The sequence below is a fragment of the Balaenoptera acutorostrata genome, chromosome 16 (assembly GCF_949987535.1).
Source record: "Balaenoptera acutorostrata chromosome 16, mBalAcu1.1, whole genome shotgun sequence".
Taxonomy (NCBI): domain Eukaryota; kingdom Metazoa; phylum Chordata; class Mammalia; order Artiodactyla; family Balaenopteridae; genus Balaenoptera; species Balaenoptera acutorostrata.
In genome coordinates, this window is record NC_080079.1 from 78,754,495 (window position 1) to 78,770,583 (window position 16,089).

Genomic DNA, 16,089 nt, shown 5'->3' on the forward strand with positions numbered 1-16,089 from the left:
TTCCCTTTTGGTCTTTAAATAAGCTTCTAATTCTTCAGATTCATAAAAATCCTCTACAATGACAAAAAAAAAAAAAAAACAAGAAGCAACACTGTGTCAAATGCAAAAGATTTCAACTTCATTTTCTTTAGCAGGATTCATGCCTAGTGATCAACTGTAGAAAGCACGCACTTTCTGTTTAATTATGTTCATTAACCACTAGTCAATTGTATTCTATATAAAATAAAAGGGAACATCAATGGGCAAAGAGATAGAGATCCCTGTACATCTACATATATATCTATGTCTGTTTGTCTATCTACCTATCTATGTATCTATCCAGAAAGAAACGTGAAACAACAAAGTGGTGGAGAACAGAGGCCATGGAAAGCATGGGACAAGATCAATCCTAGAACCAGTCCTGCTGGATTTCAATGATAACCTGGTAACCTTCCTTATAATCAATGCAGTTTTGCTGTTGGGAATGCACATTCATTACTTTCATTTTACTTATAATATTTTATTCAAAGTGCATTTATTGAATGCACACTAATAACCAGTCCCTCTGTTAAATTCATGGTTTCTATCCAAATGTAACTTTCCTAAGAAAGGATATAATGTAAATCACATAATCATGCAGGCAAAGATAAAACTGCAGTTGTGACATGTACTATATTGAGGGTCACACGGAGCTATTTAAACTTATATTGGGTAATTTGAATAAGTGAGAAATTATGAAAGTATTTCTAGAGGAAGAGATACTTGAATTGAGACGAACTCAAAAGGCTGAGTAGGTGTTATCTAAGTCAAGAGAGGAGGTATTAACATTACAGAGAGGATAGTATATGCAATGATTTTGTAGGGAGAAGGAGTGTGGCAAGAAAGAGGAGATGATCAAAGAAATCAGTATGGCTGATTAAGAGAGAACAAAGTTGCGTGGTTTCAGGCAAAGCTGGCAAAGAAAGTAGAGGTTAGCTCATAAAGAATCTCATAGGTAAAGTTAAGACATTTCTATTTGCCAAAGTGCAATGCAAAGCCATTGATCGATTTGAAGAGAGATGTATCATGGTCAGATTTGTGTTTTTAAAAGATGGATCTGATTGTAATGAGATATACAATTTGGAAGGATTCAGACTGGTTGTGTGTAGACGGTAAAGAGGCTCTCTATCAATAGTTAGTTGAAGCTAGGGAAGACAGAAGTTTAGACCAGGTGGTGTGCAAATGGAAAAAACTGGACGGATGCTCAAGGCACATCAGAGGTAAAAGCAATAGAGACTGGTGGGGAACTGCGTGTTGATGTGAGTTTCTGGCTTACACAAAGGATTTTTTTTACTGAAATAGTAAATCTGGAAGAAATCCATATTTAGAGTGAGGACTGTTGATGGATCTAGTTTTGGACATGCTGAATTTGAGATGCTCATGTAATTTCCAATGCAGTTATATATGTGTCTGATGATCAAAAGAAAGGTCTGGGCTTGGAATAAAGATAAATAGAAGTCATTTGTGTAGAGGTGGTAATTGCAGCTACAGGTAAGATAAGAACATCTAGGGAAAACATTTAGAGTGAGATAAAAGGTGATTATGGGATCTAGACTTGAGGATCTTTAACATCTAATGGCCAGCTAGAGAAGTATGAGCCTGCAAAAGAGACAAAGAAGAAATAACAATAGAAGTTGAAATAAAATAAGATGAACATGTTACCAGAAGCCAAAGAGAAGTGTTTTAGGATTCAAATAATACTCAACAGAGTTGAACAGTGACAAAAAGTAAAGTCAGAACACAATAGCTAATATTTTTGAGTATTTACTGTGTGCCAGGTACTGTTTTAACAGTTTCATTTTCATTAACTCTTTTCATCCTCACAAATCTTCCACAGGCAGTAGTCTAAATTTAGTCAATCCATTTAGTCTTCAATTTAGTCATTACACTAAAACATTGCCTGTTGTTCTTAGTGTCATGTAGTCATTGGTGATCTTTGCTAGAACTGTTTTAGTGAGGTGATGGATTTTAAGAACCAATTTAGAAGGGTTAAAAAGTGAGTAAGAGGTGAGAAAAAATACAGGCAAGAAATAGACACCTCTTGTAAAGACCAACTGTAAAAGGGTGGAGGGAAATAAGTCATAGTTGAAAGGATACAGGGAGTTATTAATTTGCCAGTTTTTAAACTATGAGTTGCCAAGTCTGTTTAGCCAGTGGGTCCTGACCAAGGTGCTGAATTTGTGTGCTGGCTGTCTCCTCATCGCAAGATTTACCCTGAGGAACTACAAAGAGAGACTGAGAAAGGGAGGGCGGTGGGGCGGGGGGGGGGGGGGGGGGGGGGGGTTGGGGGGGCGGGGCGGGGGGCAGGGTTGGGGGAGGGAGGAGAGAGAAAGAAAGAGAGAGATATTCTTTGCAGGGCAGTGTCAGGAGTCAACCCAGCACAGCAGTGGTAAAATAGGAGAACTGCTGAAAAGCATTTGTTTTTCCTCTGACCCTGCCCTGTTGGCCTCCACATTTGCCCTGAGCAAGAACTCTGGTTCACGTGTTCTTAGGAGTACATAAAGTCAACACAGTGCAGAAGCCCTCATTTTCTTATTGAGAGGAAATGAGAAAAAAACCCCAGAAAACCAGTAGGCAATAATGGCTTTAGGGCAGTTGCTTTCTGATTCTCTCCTCTAAACTGGGGAATTTTAATCTAGCCCAGCCACTTGAAGTGATGTCTAGGACCAACAGCATAATGATCATTTTGGAAATTGTGAGAAATGCAGAATCTCGGGCCCCACCCAGTCCTCCTGAAGTAAAAATCTGAATTTTATCATGGTGTTCTAGGAGGATGAAAATCAGACCTAAGAGTTGTTTTTAGGAAGGTGAGTAATTGACTATAGTTCTCTGATAGATAGGACTTATCTGTTCTCAGGGCTGTACATAGGTACAGGGCCACCCTTGGGCTTATCTGTTCTCTGTCCACTGAGCATGGGTCCAACTTCACCCCATGCAAATGCTTAAGACAGTAGTTAGGCTGTTCTATGCTCTTGTTTTCAAATTCCCTTATCTCTTTTCATATGTTTAAGGTCATTTAAAATTGCTGGTCCCTTTGCTGCAGAGATTCAGGTTAAAAAAGGTAGAGTAAATAAATTACTCTCTATCCACAGATACACTTCTCCTCCTAGGGTAAAATGAACTCACGAAGACACTGGAGGGCACAATCATCAAAAAATCTAAAAAAAGCCTGCAAGGTAACAGAGTTGAACAGAAGCAGAAATATTAGAACAGATGGACCATGTGTTTAAAATAGAATTAAAATAACATACAAGAGATTTACGTATTTAACAGTGAAATAATACACATTTTATTTTAAGCAAATATGAAGCATTTAAAAAACTGACTAGGGATTAGGAAATAAAAAAACCTTCAATATATTAAAAAATAGATGTACTACCGACCAAGATCTTTGATAACAAAATAATTACTTTAGAAATACATAATAAAGAGTAAACTAAAAAAAATAAATCCCTGAATATTTGGAAACAAAGAAAGCCTCCTAACTAATGCATGGGTTTAAGAAGAAATCATAATGAAAATTTAAACAATATTTGGAATTGAAAGGCTATGAAAACTGTATGTATCAAAATTGGGGAGGGCTGTAAAATGGTATGAACCTAAAAAGTTAAAGCTCTAGATACTTTATAAAGTAATGAAGAGAGCCAAAATTAATGAAATGTGTCTATATTTAAGTTTACATTGAAAACCCCAAAGAATACATGGATAAGTTATTTAAGACAATAAGAGAGTATGCATTATAAGCTGGGTATAAAATTAATGTAGAAACAGTAATGCATTTCTGTATATCAGCAGTAAATAACTAGAAAATGTAATAAAGGAAGTATGCCATTTATGAGACTAAGAGATAATATGAAATAATCAGGAATAAAGCTAACAAAAATATGTTTAAGAACTTTCCTGGGGAAATTATAAAAACTTTATTGAGAAATACTGATGAAGACTAAATAGATGAACAAGTAAACTGTGTTCATATATAAGAAGTATATTATAAAGATATCATTTCTCTTTAATCTTTAGATTCAATGCAATTTCCAACAGGATGTGTCAGAGAACTTAAGAGACAATTCTAAAATGTCCAAGAATTGTGTGTGTGTGTGTGTGTGTGTGTGTGTGTACCTGTGCATGCGAGCATGTGTGTGTAAAAGTAGAACAATTACTATGATTCTTTATGAAATGGCAAATATGACAGTGTGGTTTTTGTGTACAAGAAGCAAATTAACCAGTTGATCAATCAGAAATTGACTGACCCATGTAGGTATAGATATTAGACATAGACCAGAGGTGGTATGACAAATGAGTAGGAATGAAGAGATGGTTCGATAAATTGAGTTGGAAAAATAATTTATATGGAAAAATGTTAATGCTGGATTCTTATCTCACACCATTTAAAACTATCACTTCCATATGGATTTAGACTAAATCTAAAAAAAGATAACATTTGAACACAGAAAAAAATTATAAGTGAATATTTTTAGAGTTCAGCATACATGTGGTATCTTAAATAATGCATGAAAACAATTTTCTATAAAAGAGAAGATTACTAAACTTAAAATAGTAAGGTTAATCACTTTTATTCATCAAAGATTAATTTTTAAATTAAAGACATTTCAAAGCTAAATTACAAACTGGAAAAAGACATTCACCATACACACAACTAGATCAGTATCAAAAAGAATATATAAGCACAAATATCCCAAAAGAAAAACGGCCAAAGGAATAAACAGAGAAGTTCAAGATTACTGGTCTTCAGGGAAATGCAAATCAAGACCACAGTTAAATAGCATTTTATAAGCCTTCTACTGGCAAAATAAGAAATTCTGTTCAAAGTGTAGGAGAGATGTGGGTCAACAGAATCTGCTATACATTGCTAGTAGTAAATAGAAGTTTGAAACCACTATGCAGCCACTATAAAACCATTCTGACATTTCCTCCTGAAGTCGAACACTCATATATGCTATGGTTTAGCTATTCAACATCTAGATACATACCTAAGAGAAACTCTTGAATATTAATAGGCGACATATGTAAGAATATTCATAGAAATGCTGTTCTCATAATAGCAAAAACAACTCATTTCTTCTAAATGGGAAAATGAAAGAATAAACTGTGCTATATTCCCACAATAGAATATTTTACAGGTAGTCAATATGAATAAGCTACAGTGAAATATCATATATAGTAAATCTTAGTGCCACTATAGTCAGTGGGTAGAGTCCAAAAGGACTGAATAAACAGTGATACCCCTTTTACAAAATTAAAACATAAAAAAATATATTTTTGCCTATATATATACGTAGATGTGTGCGAATTATATACTTGGGAAATAATGAAATATTAACAGAAATTTCAGAATGTTGGTACATAAGAAGACTAAATATTTAGATGTAGGTCAAGATCCTGGCATTGTGTTTTGATTGAGGGTTTAGGCATTTTGTTACATTATTTAAAATAACTTGGTAAATAGCTATTTGCATATAAGTTGAAGAGCTAAAAAATAAGATATTGAATGTCCTTTTACATATTGAAAGGTGAATGGCAAAGCTCAGGCCATATGATTTTTGCTTTCAAACTTTTATAAATGTTTACATATTAATGAGAAACTGCTATGTATAAAACTAAGAAGTTTTAAAAAGTTAAATTATTCTCAATCAATATTCTCAGAATCATTAAGCATTTAAATCAGACATGCAGATTAAAATGAGGGAGAATTAAAATTTTTTCAAAATAATTTTAAAGAAGGCAAAAACTTATCTATATATAAGATATCTTGGTGCTTATTTCCAAAAATTCCAACAGAGAATATGACAAGTTTACTTCATGTTATTAAAACATGTTATTAAAAAATGTTTTCTCAAGATATAACAAATTCTTTATTATTTTGGGATACTTTGTTTAGAATGATAAAATGTCACTTTGGACTTAAGTTAGGAGAACTCTATCCCTAGCCATCTATGAGGTTCATTATAATTAGGTCTAGTCAAAGTTATTCTACTATTGGTGGCAGGAGAGGAACCCTACTGAAAAACATGTAGGCCAAGGGTTGGCAAACTATATCCTAATGGTAAAATCCAGCCTGCCACCTCTTTTTGTACAGCCCACTATTTAAGAATGGTTTTACATTTTTAAATTATTGAAAAAAAATCAAAATAAGAATAATTTTTTGTGACGCTGTAGGATATTTAAATTTCAGGGTCTGTAAATAAATTTTTGCTGGCTCATAGCCATCTCTGTTCATTTACCAATTTTTTATGGCTGCTTTTCTGCTATTATGGAGTAGCTGTGACAGAGACAGTATGGCCTGCAAAGCCCAAAATCTTTACTCTCTGACTCTTTACAGAAAAAAGTTTGTCTATTCCTGATCTAGAGGATTCACATTTTAGATACTGTGCATAGAAAATGTTAATTTTTTTTGGCCATGCCCCGCAGCTTGCAGGATCTTAGTTCCCCAACCAGGGACTGAACCTGGGCCCCAGCAGTGAAAGCGCCAAGTCCTAACCACTGGACTTCCAGGGAATGCCCAGAAAATGTTAATTTTTAATTGAGCTTTTCTAGGACAAAACAGATGTCATTGAAAAGAATAAAGTTACCCTATTATTTGTTTGTGGAATGCCCTTTTATTCCCTAAATCAGGAATTCCTAATATCAGGGCCTCTTAGCCACCACCATGCTTCATGCTTTATTACTACGATGAGGGCTTGTTCCTAGGATTCTTTTGTTTTGTTTTTTTAATAGTACCGTGTGGCATTTTTTTTTTCTATAATAAAGGCAAATGAATGGATTGATGACTAGAAGAATAAGAAATTATATTGCTACTTACTTAGATAAAATATTAAACAAAAACTTTCAGAAAAATCAAAATAAACTTCCAAACACCAACACTAGACATATCAAATCTACAATGTAAATTCATATAGAAGCTGGTTAAATGCATGCTAAATTCATCTGTTGTGAACATAGAGAAACATTCATTCAAAATATTAGTACAGATACAGTGGACAATCTTCAAAGAAATTACTACTTAACTGATTACACATCTTTTTGTTAAGTGGAAACTTCTTTACTCACATCAGCCTCAAAATTCACCGATATCTTCCTCAAAGAACTAGGGTATTGCACATAGTCCTAATCTTGAAAACAAGTTATACTCACACACACACACAGATACACACGTATATTGCTAAAAGGCCTTACCAGTATGCATCTACTACATAATGTACATACTCGTCAAAATTCAGAACTGATACATTTATGATACCAGCTTCAAAATTATGCATGCTGATAATACTTGATTTTTCCCGAAATCTTAAATCACTATAACAAAAATGAACTAATAAACTAGAAAAAAATAGAGCTGAAATAAAAATAACAATGAATAGAAATAAGACTTACTTCACAAGAGTGTTGTGAGGATTAAACAGAAATATAAGAATTCATTTGTGATTTCTGTACTTCAATTTATGTATGTTACAGAGCAATGGAAAAATTCAACAGAGTTTTTCACGTGAAAAACTGCTCTGTAAATCAGAAAGCAATATTCAAACAGTCATTTATCTTTAAATAAACGTAAAATTCCCATTTCTATAAGGGTTATAAACTAGCTAAAGGAGCAAGTTCAAACTAAGGTGAAAAACAAGTTCCTCATCTCCTAGCCCCAACATCTAGGATGAGGATTTTCAGTAGATACATTCCAGAGAATCCAATCATTATGAAAGGTAATAGGCAGCAACTAACACAACAATGTAAAGCAATCATACTCCAATAAAGATGTTAAAACAAATAAAAAATAAAAATAAATAAATAAGTAAATAAATTTTTAAAAATGTAATAGGGCAAAGAGCTATCTCAGTGTAAAGAGTTAGACTCTAACCAAAAAGAGCTGAAAATGTTAACAAGCCAATTAACACAGTGGGATACTTGTACTTTAAGAAAAAGTAACTATTTGAAAATCTATAAATTCTCCCGAGTCAACGAAAAAGAGAAGAAACTACTAGGTGTTATTTTTTTTTTCCTTTGCTTGTTTAAAAAATGTAAAATAATGATACCTCAACCAAAAAGAAAAATACTGGAATTTACAACACAACAATACCCAGGATAGGATGTTCATTTTAACAAAATTATATGGTTTAACTGTAACTGAAAAGCTATCTGATAAAAAAATTATATCTAAGACATTGTCAGAAATGTAGAAAGTATACACTTGATTAAAGTTTGGTTTTTGTTTTTAACTAATCCCTGATATGAACTTACTTGCTTTCTTCTTGGTTGACTTTTAAGAAGGTTAACTAGGAAAAAGAAAAAAAAAAAGAGAGGAAAAATCCCCACTTATCAAAGCTTTCTAATACTTAAAACTCCGGTAGGATGACCAGGCCTGAGAACCTAGATCCTGAATTATACTTATGACTCTGTATATTTTTCTACCTTTTAGTAAACTAACCAACAAAAACTAAAGGAAAAGGTTTTAAAACAAGGCTCTAGAAACTGTTTGAAAATAAAAGTATGACATTTTTAAAACTCTGGAAATAAACTGAGAGAAGGGAAGGAAAAATGATTGGTGCTAAACTTATTACATGATTTATAAACACCACAGAAAAGTCAGACATTGAGCTCCACCCAAATGTTGTTATTTAAAAGACTATTTTAGAAAGTAAAGACATCCATGTGGCAATTGTAAAATACAGTATTTCCCCAACGTCAGAGGCAAAAATTTAACTTCATTTCATGCAGCTTTCTTTGTAACATTTAAACCCTATAAGCACGAAGTAAACTTGCTTGAGAAAAAGAACTTTAAATCTTCCTTAAAGCTCAGAGAGTTAAGTCTTTTGGGGTGGGGGTGGTACCCCTTGTACAATTTTAAAACAAGAAGACACCTTTCACTTGGAAAGGGAGCACTGTCACATTCCAATTTGCTGAATAAAAGGGACCTTGTCAAATGTCATCGTAACTCCATTTCCCCATACTTTAAAAACTCTGCTTTTCAAATCAAGTGATGAAGCACAACATACCTGCAAGCCCCGTCATAAATGTAAGTGTTGATATTTCATGACACTACACCCTTATTTATGGTAGGCCTGTATGAGGAAAGTGGCCCTAGTGTTGTTACTGATGAAACAAACGAACTGTTGGGGACACAGACTGAGACACAAAGCAGTTACCCAGGAGGGATGCTCCTTTAACCTGGTATTGGTTGCTGAAAGGGACACTGGCATGGCCACACAAAAAGCAATTTTGGCACAGCTTGGGGTGTGGCAACTGCCGGCACGGGTACCAGAAACCCATCCCACGCTCAAACCAGGAATAGGAGCACTCCACCTCGCACTGGAAACGGGAGCACTCCGCGGGATGGCAGACCTCCTCCGTGTGGGCAAGCTTATGCTTGAGAGGTAGCCAGACAAGGCCCCAGGGAGGAGGATCAGCCATTGATTGCTGTGTCTAAAGGCATATTCAGCATTCTCTTTTTCGGCTGTGGAAAACAGGTGCAGGCTGAGTGCTCTGTGTAACCAAAAGATGGCCCTTCAAAGACAGCTGCTGGGAACTTTAGAACTTCCTTCAGAAACTGGTCAAACTTGCTAAACAGCATTAAGCCACTGGAATCTGACATCTGGGAGAAAACATATCTCAACTTGTCCAGCATTTTTCCACCACACATGCTAACACAGCTTTAACAGAAAATACCATCAACTTGCCTCGGGCCTCACTGTCACAGCAGCAATCACGAAGTCGAGGAGGAGCTGAGGGGCTGGTCCACGCCGACTCATGAGAAGGCAGGCACATGCTCAGCTGGCGGTAGATGGTGAGGGTCGGTCCCGAGGCAGGACACACTGATCTCAGGGGTTGAGTCCAGTGTATCAAGGCCGTCGTCTCAAAAGGCTTCCAGCATGTTCCAGAAACCAGCAAGATGGAGGCTGCATCGTTTTTTGTACAAATCGTACTCTGCAATCTGTCAGTGCATAGTCATAGGACATCAAAATTCTGAGCACGCATTTCTATGAACAGCTGCCTCTTCTCTGCCATGTTACGCTTGCTCCCAGTTTCCTCAATCATCTTCCAGGCCGGAGCTGGTGGCGCCCAGGTCTCTGGGACGCAGCCGCCTTCGCCTCCTCCAGCCTGGCCCTTGCTGAGCTGCACGAGCGGCGAACGTTCTCCGGCGCCTGGCTCTCGGTGCTTCCCGCCGGGGTCGCGACAGCATGAAGGGAGCGAGGGGCGCGAGGGGCGTGAGGTCACGATGGCGTGAGGGGCGTGAGGTCGCGAAGGGCGTGAGGGGCACGAAGGACGCGAGGGGCGTGAGGTCAAATGGCGTGAGGGCGCGAGGGACGTGAGGGGCGCGAGGGGCGTGAGAGGCGCGAGGGGCGCGGCGTCATTAAGGGCGCGGGGCGGGGTGGGGCGTGAGGTCGCGACGGCGCAAGGGACGTGAGGGGCGCGACGGGCGCAGGGCGGGCACGCGCCACCTCCGTAGGATTCTGTATAACGACTTCCGGAGTCAATTTCTCCAGCCCAAATGTTTGTATCAGTTTTTAACTACCTCCCCACCACTCAGGTCACTGCACAATAAATTTTTCCTTTTTTGGCTCTAAAATTACTATCCGACTGTGACCCCATCTCACAATGCAGATCTCTTGTCATCAACTGGCGTTTCCTAGCTCCTCTATGAGAGTCTTTATTCAACAACTAACTCCGTACCTACCTTCATAAACACAGATTTTCCTTTTTTCACATCCTTTTACAAAGAATTTATACAATCTAAAAAGTAGGGCTAAAATTATGATCACACTTTTCTTATGGGGTCTTTAACGTATATATGATATCATTTGCTGATTTTACTCTAAAGATGCCCTAAAGACATTGTTCAGTACATTACAGTTTTCTTTTAATGAAAAACTCCTAGAATAAATATTTTACTTCATACTGGAAATAGTTGAGTTTCTACTTAGCAGTTCATCTGCTCATGCACACTGTGAAATAAATACCCAATTTTATTTCATTTTGCTTTGCGAGAATGTGTATGGATTCATCTTACCTCTCTTCTGTTAGAAAACTTCTATTATATCTTCTTCCACTTTTTATTTTTATATATTTTATGTATATTTATAAACTACCATGTACATTGCTGGAACAGTCTCTATTATAAATAAGCAATTTATAACATACGTAAAAATAATACATTTACTGTGTGCCAGTAATGTGCTAGGAATTTTCTATAGGTTGTATAAAATTTCTTCTTCGAATAATACTACTACTTGTCATATATTCATGGACAAAGCCAAGTTTTGTGAGGCCTAAAGCTCATTTAGGGGACCTTTTCTTATAAAAATAATATAAAAAATGTTACTTTTGCAAACGTTACAAAAAACCAGATCACGTTAACCCATTAATAGAGCCCCATACAAGTCTTTGGAAGGGGCATGTGCAAGTAAGAGACCCTGACTTAAGCTTTGATAGCTTCAAGGTCAATTTACCTCTGCATATTTTGATTGCTTATGCTCTGTGAGTCACTTTTCACACACTGTACCATGTAAGGCCAGAACAAGCTTACAGGAAAATTAACTGAGAGAATGTGATGGTTAACTTTATGCATCAGCTTGATGGACAAAGGGATGTCCAAATAGCTGGTAAAACATGATTTCTGGGTGTGTCTGTAAGGGTGTCTCCTGAAAAGATTAATATTTGAAACGGTAGACAACAGAGTAAAGAAGATGGCCCTCACCAGTGCAGGTGGGCATCATCCAATCTGCTGAGTGCCTGAATAGAACAAAAAGAAGGAGGAAGGGCAAATTTGCTCTCTCTGCTTGAGCTGGGACAGCTGTCTTCTTCCGCCCTTGGAAATCAGTGCTCCTGGTTTTGGGGCCTTCAGACTCGGACTGGGACTTACACCACTGGCGCCCCTGGTTCTCAGGCCTGTCAGTTTGGACTGGAACCACACTGCCAGCTTTCCTGGGCCTCCAGCTTGCAGATGGCAGATTGTGGGACTTCTCAGCCTCCATAACTGCTGAGCCAATTCCTCTTAATCTCATTCTATATATCTGAATATATTCTATTAGTTTTGTTTCTCTAGAGAACCCTGGCTAAAACAGAGAGGTTACAATTATTTTTCAAGGTCAAAGGATTGGTGTGTGGTAGATGTGTATTTGAACACTGTTCTGTTTGAATCTCAAACCCATTTATTAAAATCACATTTATTGAGTAGCTTATATACCAGGCACTCTGCTAAATGTGGGCATGCTGTGACAAACCAGACATCTGTCCTGTTCTTATGAAGTGTCTTATGTAATTATTTGTACTACAGGAGTTGGTCATTCAACTCCTTATTTATTCTTTAACCCTCATGTTAAAAAAAAAAAAAAAGAACAGTTTGACATATATTTTAAAGGTTTCTGTTCACTTAAAAATTAGGGTACAGTTTAAATTTACTGGCTTGGCTGGAATAGCTGAAACTCTCATTTCCTTTTGTTAATTAATTACAACACAGATTGACATTTTATGGATCTTACTTTTTTTTTTTAGCAACTTTTTTTTTTTTTTTTTAAGATTTCTTTATTGATTGATTGATTGATTGATTGCTATGTTGGGTCTTCGTTTCTGTGCTAGGGCTTTCTCCGGTTGTGGCAAGTGGGGGCCACTCTTCATCGCGGTGCGCGGGCCTCTCACTATTGTGGCCTCTCTTGTTGCGGAGCACAGGCTCCAGACGCGCAGGCTCAGTAGTTGTGGCTCACGGGCCTAGTTGCTCCATGGCATGTGGGATCTTCCCAGACCAGGGCTCGAACCCGTGTTTCCTGCATTAGCAGGCAGATTCTCAACCACTGCGCCACCAGGGAAGCCCAATGGATCTTACTTTGATCATTAAAAATATATAGATAATGGTTCATGAAAGGAACCTATTTTGTTTTCCAAATATATTAACTTCTCAGTCTGATTCAGAAACTGATGACTAGGTTGATCTTTCTTATACAGTTAACCATTTTTTACAATCTTGGTCTGAGCACTGCAGAAAGCAGGATTAAAGATCTTTAAACATCAAACCTCACATCCTAAATCCTAGTTTTTAGTTTCACTTCAATGGAGCTCTTACCCCAAATTCCTTGTAAGACAGTAGGACTAAACCTGGAAAGCTAGGAAAGTCAGATTCCTGGATCCACATCCCTTATCACTGACTCAGATTTCTGGAGTAGAGCTGAATTTTAAACCACACTCCTAGGTGATTTTGATGCATGTGGAACACACTTCACAATCTGAAGAGCATAGCTCAAAGATACTAATGAGATCACAATTTTTTAAAAAAATTTATTTTTAGCTGTGTTGGGTCTTCGTTTCTGTGCAAGGGCTTTCTCTAGTTGCGGCAAGCGGGGGCCACTCTTCATTGCGGTGCGCGGGCCTCTCACTATCGCGGCCTCTCTTGTTGCAGAGCACAGGCTCCAGACGCGCAGGCTCAGTAGTTGTGGCTCCCGGGCCCAGTTGCTCCGCGGCATGTGGGATCTTCCCAGACCAGGGCTCGAACCCGTGTCCCCTGCATTGGCAGGCAGATTCTCAACCACTGCGCCACCAGGGAAGCCCCACAATTATTTTGATATTTCAAAATAAAGAACAAAAAATTATTTAAATTTAAAATTATTAAATAGTTGATCTTATAAGGAGGTGGTGGAAACTTTTCATTTCTCTCTTTCTGTATATTTCTTCTCTTTTCACGTCCATGTCACCTCTCTTTCCTGGATACCTCGCCTCTGTATATTCTTCTCTCTGTAGTCATTCATTTAATATATCACGGTACCTTGGAATCCATCCGGGATTCTTATATTTCATTACTATTTTTGGACAATCCCATCACTTCTGTGTCTTCAACCACTGCTCATAGGCTAGATCCAAATTTTTATCATATACAGATCTTTTCTGAATTTTGGACTCCCAGCTCTATTCAGTTCTCTAATGGTAATGACTAAATGACTCCAAAGACCTCAAATTCAACATGTCCAAAGTTGAAATTAATGTTGGCCCACCAACCAGAAAATCTGTCCATTCCTTCTTCTGAGATTTCTATTTCAGCTTTAATTTATAGACTACAATGCATCCATTCGCCCAAACCAGATTCCAGGAAGTCATCTTTTTCTCTACATATCCTCTCACCCATTATGTCAAGTCAATCAAAAAATGCTCTTGATTCTTGTTCTTAAAAAAAAAGACAATAAACCCAAAACACTCATTGTTTCCATACCTCTATCACACCTTTGTCCAAGGCCTCATAATTTCTCACTGATGTTACTGTAATGGTTTCTTATTTGGGCAAACTTTTTCTGGTGCTGATTTTCCTCAAAACCATTCTCCACACTGCTTCCAGGTGGATCTTTCTAAAATACAATTCTGATCACTTACTCCCTCGCTTAACATTCCTTAACAGACCTCCATTGCTGCCAGGATAAATACAAACCTCTTGGCATGACATGCTCTATCTGCTGTGTACCTGTCTAATCTCATTTCTCACATTCTGCTTTTGACACTCCAATCACACTGAATTCCTCAAAGTTCATATCCAGAATGTACTACATTTCAGAACTTTGTACATTCTGTCCCCATGACTGTGATTGCCTTTATCCCCTTCTTTGTCCTCTCACCTTTCCTATATTCTTCTCTCTCACTGAATCTGGTTTATGTGCTTAGGCAGTGTTTGAAGATTTCAGGGATAAGCAGGGAAAAAGATATGACCTGGCAGTAGTACTCATAAGCTTTATTTTGGTGGAATGCAGGCAGGGGAGGTGCCTTCCAGCATCAGAAGTCTGGAGGCTTAAGGGGTAGGAGCCACCATCTAGAAGGGGAGGGGGCAAGACCTCAAGGGAAAGGGGCTCAGAGAGAGCCTTCTACATCTATAGGATGTGCTCAGGAGCCTGGCAAAGACTCTCCTGGCAGACAGCTCCCAAGGGAAATAGTGGCTTTGTGTTTTTTGTTGTCTTGTGGTTTTATCTTATCTTTGGCTAGCAGGCATTAGGTGCAGTTTTGTGGGATATGAAAAGCAGAGAGACTCTAAAAGGCTAAAAATCTGCTTAATGTAGTGATGTTTAACAAGCTAACAATTGGATGTGTAAAAATTTGAGTTTGTCACTGTTGAGCTTTCAGCTAATACATCTCAGTCTGATCTAAAGAAAAAAACAAAGGCCAATATACAGGAACCATCTTTGGCTCATTTGTATGACTGGTGTCTCTATGATGGTGACGCTTTTATCCCACTGCACTATTATTTGTTGTTTGTATATGAGTTCCTTGAGAGTAGACATGAGTTTTTATAATTCCTAATATGGACTTCACAGGACCTAGAGTAGTGTGTGCTACAAAGTGGAACACTAATAAATGTCTGTTTTATGAATACTTATTCATATCATATCCATGTATTTTTTAATTCATCCAGAAGTGTTCCTCCAACTGGATGCTGTAAGAAAGTCTCATCTACCTGGAGACACAATATTTAAGCTAGATTTGTGTTCATGCAGGACTTAGGCAGTCATTTAATTTCAATAACCAAAATCTTCAAACTTGAAGAGAAAGTAATTCATTTCTAAAATATAACTTGCTTATAGAAACATCACATTAAACTCAGAATATATGCCGATAGGCCAAGGACATTTTTATTCAGTTTTCAACCCTGCTGTATTCCAGGAGAGAAGTTTTAGTAATTTATAGCTATTTCCCTCAAAGCCTACCAGTGTCAGAGAATATGGGTTCCTGATGCCAGAGTGATTCCATGAAAATTGGTCTGGGCTGTTGATTCATGGAGGGTATTAAGACACATAGCTGAGCAGTTCCCTGTGGTAGGAGGTCAGGGAGATGGAAAGAATGTGTGAGGCTAGAAAAGAAATCCATTGTCTGCCCAGGATAGCAGAGTCGATGAAGGGGACAAACAGTTTCCATATGTATAAAAATCTAAACAAAGAGGATTCCATCATGGATAGACAGAAGAAATTTTAATTAGAAAACTGAACTCAACTGGATTAAATGATTCACAGAAATGACAGGCTCAGCTAAGAAGCCAGCAACTGAAAAGGGTGAAAATAGTGCAAATTTCAGGTGTGATCTGATTCAGGTTCCAACTTT

General features: G+C 37.5%; 1 pseudogene; it reads right to left on the reverse strand.

Annotated features, from left to right (window-relative positions):
* Positions 1-9,074: 9,074 nt before the first annotated feature.
* Positions 9,075-10,062, reverse strand: LOC102997647 (dystrobrevin beta-like; annotated as a pseudogene).
* Between the last annotated feature and the right edge of the window lie 6,027 nt (positions 10,063-16,089).